Consider the following 3,726-nt stretch of genomic DNA (forward strand, 5'->3'; position numbering starts at 1 on the left):
AAAAAAAAAAACCTAACAAGAAAACCCCAAGGTATACTATAGTTCAGAATTAGCTAATTAATTGACAGTTGTGCATTATGCCTTGCCTATTTTGTGCCAGGCAGTTCCTGGACACTGTAAATTGAAAGAATAATTACTTGTAGGAAATCCTAACATAACAGGATCTACTCATAATTTGCCAAGACCATTCTCATAATTTGATGCCACTGTAATGACTGTAATAAAAACATTTACTTATTAATTTACAAGATTAAGCTGTGTGCTGACTCTAGGCAATGCACTTGAAATTCAGAACTATGAAAACCACAGTTCCTGCCATCAAAAAGCTAGAAACTTGGTGGCCTCAAATATTGCAAGTCCCCTCAAACTCTGTGTACCACCAATGGCAAGTCTCTGATTTCATCCCTGAAGAACGCTCTACAGACAGGAATGTTTCCTAGCTTGGGGTCACTGGGAGAGAGAACATGGAAGAAATTGAGAGCAAAAATTCTGCATCAGAACAGTAATGACCCCATCAACCCAGAGAAGACTGAATGGATTGAAGGGGGACTTTGAGTTTGGGTTCAGTGCTTTGGACTTTACAGCCCCAGATAAGCACACGTGAGGAAGGTTCTAGAGTACTTGGAAGGTTCTGGGGGGCAGTCAGGGGAACAGGGTTTTCCTCTCTAAATCCCTAGGAGGATTGAGTTCTGGCAAGTCACTGAGCTCCTTTAATTTAATGGTGTTGACCAAGAGAAGCGTGTGGTACAGGCCCAAGACACAGCATCCGTTACAGGAGAAAGGTGGGGCTCCCTGTGGGGTCTGCTGATCAGATTCTTCTGGGGCAGGAGAAGACGTTTATCCAGAGCTCTGAGAAGCGGGCTGCACTTCGGAAAGTGTTGCCAAGCCCACGCCAGGCTTCCCCCAGAAGGTCCCACGTAGCTGGTCTGTTTTCCAGGAATACGCTTCCGAGGCACCTAGAACCAAGGCCTCAGCCTCCACAAAGCACACACGTTTCAGGGGAAATAAGTTAAAATGAGCTCTAGGTACAAGTGCCCTGAGTGAGACTACAACGAAGCCACAGAAGCCTAGCCCAGTGCCTGGGAACATACTCGTCATTCCTCTGGGACTTGTCAAATGAAGGGAAGTTTGATGCCGACGAATAATGAAACCTGAGCCTGTTCTTCAATGTCCATTCTCCTCTGCCCTCAAGACGGAGGCCAGGGCAGGGGGAACTGGCCCTACGCTCTCTCTGAGTTGCCGGCGATGTAATAGTTTTCTGTCTTGACTTCATGCAATCCTCATTGCAGCCCATGGGGGAGGCGTGTGGTCCACATCCTGTAGGTGAGGACACTGAAGTAGGCAGGGGAAATACCGCGCTCATGTGGGAATCCGTCGGCGCTTAGAGGTGGGTGTGGCTGCAGATAATCCCCTGACCACCCCTTGTTCTCGGTCCCCAAGGACCTCCTGTCGTTGTTTTAAACAAGGTCAGTTGTCCCTCTGGACTCTGTGTCTAGACTAGGCTGTACCTTTATGTCAGGCCTCTGAAAGCCTGCAGATACAGGTGAATCTTCCAAAACATTCTGTGTTTCTCTCTCTTGATGGGAAAAGATCAAGGTTCCCAGGAGAAGCCAACGCTCTGGGGATGGGGCCTTCTTCGCCCTCTGAGGACTTTTTCAAGGAGAGGAGAGCAGCTCCCCCTTCCACACGCGAGGGCTGTGTCCAGGCGGGAGGCCAGGTTCCAAGATGGGTGGAGTCATTTTATCAAGTGTCGGAGGTTTTGCTGCTGGAGACAGAGGCAGGCTCCATCTTGAAAATCCCCGTACAAAGATGGGCCGATTTCATCAGCTCTGTGCATCATTCCATTTTAGTGAGAAAAATGCGCTCTCTGTTGCTTCCGATGTGATATGGCTGTTCTTCTTTTCTCCTTCTAATGTAGCAGTGATGGAAAACAGAGACTCACTGTATTTGCTTTGGGACTGTATTTTCTTTAACCCCCTTTTACGGCATAGACATCTGGTGCCTTGCTCCCTGACATTGTCTCCATGCTATGAGTACGCTTTCTGCACCTTCTGGCTTACACGGGAACATTCCACAAGTGGCCTTTAGTGCTCTTTATAATATCATTTCCTATGATTTTTAAACTGTACGTGTACTTTATATTCTGGCTCCGTCCAATATTTGAACAACTTTAATAGGTTGATTTCCATATATATTATGCAAATAATTCTTACCTGATTTTTTATGTTCTCTCTTAAAACAAGTAAATACTGCACCACTTATTAATAAATAGACATTTCAATGATTATGTGGCGGAATGTTATTTGCTTTGATGATGACAAGGAGTGACAAGAAAAGACAATTTGTTATTGGTTGGAGGTGGGGCAATGAGGGAGACTTGAGTATATTTGTAAGATGTGAGGAAAGAAGCAGTTGAGAGGGAGAGAATAAACAAGAAAGAACACAGTGAGGGAGTGAAGACCCAGAGGAAGACGGGCGGATGCTCACAGCCGTGAAGAGCGCGCTGTGGGGGTTGCTCATTTCCTTGGAAACAGCCACTGTGCAGGCTGTGGACGTACAGGGTTTAATAAAACCTTATCCAATCATTACAGTTTTAAGACATTACTACTCCCACTTTACAGATGAGGAAATCGAGGCCCAGCAACATCAAAGGACCTGCCCAACGCCAGACACTAGTAAGTGGAAAAGTCACACACAGACCCAGGACCTCCTGCCCCTGAGCCGCATGTGACTTCTTTTGGAGAAGGTCCCCCCACGAAGCCACAGAGGAGGAAAGCAGGGTGACTCAGAGACAGAGTCAAAGGTCATATCAGACCGCCTCTCCTTTGTCAGTGTAACAGGAGGAGGTGTTTTCTCATGAGAGGGTGAGTTAGGGTGGGAACCTCAGGGTTTGTGCCTTAATTTACCACCTGTAAAGTGGGGCGAGTACTGTCTACCTTGAACGGTCGTTATCTGGGTTGATGTGAGTAGAGAACTTAGGATCCAGCACACAGCACATCCTCAGTGAGGAACTGCTTGTGACCTTACCCTTGCCCACAGGCCTGGGCTCCACAGAAAGAGAGACAGGTGCTGGTGCAGAGTGTTTATTTGGGAAATGATCTCAGGAAACGCAACTGAGATGGTAAGGCGTGTGGGGGAAGGGCCAGTGAAGAGTGGGCTCAATCCACCAGGAACCCTCTAAGGACCCAGATAAATGCACCTCGGAATTGTCCCACCTTGGGCAGGAGTCTGGGCCACTCCTCCGCTCACTCCTCTTCTTTAAATGCCTCCCTCTGACAGGTTTCCCTGTGCGACAGGCCAGCTCCGAGGAGCAGGAAGGCACGGCCAGTGGCGCTGGGGGCTGTCGTGTGCTGCGACGCACTTAGCGCAACTGCGGGTGAACTCGGGTGGGAGGAGGGCATTCGAGGTGGGGTATCAGCATCTGGCGCCTGTGCCCACCTGAAATCCCTACATTCACAAAGGTAAACAGAACCGGCCAGGTGCCCCAGTTCACACTCTAAGTCAAAGCCAGCACTGGGCAGCCAAGCCATGATGCCCGTGGGCATGACTCATGGTGAAAACAGTGCTCTAGCCTCTAGGAACCCGCGCAGATGATGCTCTTCTGGTACAAGGTCATGATCCAGCTCTGGGGCCCACATCTGTCATCACTAAGCCCGAGGCCGACTTTGCAATGATGAGCAGAGCATCCACTCCAGAACCATTTATCCCTCCCCCAACCAACCCCCC

Source organism: Myotis davidii, unplaced genomic scaffold (genome assembly GCF_000327345.1).
Source record: "Myotis davidii unplaced genomic scaffold, ASM32734v1 scaffold30, whole genome shotgun sequence".
NCBI lineage: Eukaryota > Metazoa > Chordata > Mammalia > Chiroptera > Vespertilionidae > Myotis > Myotis davidii.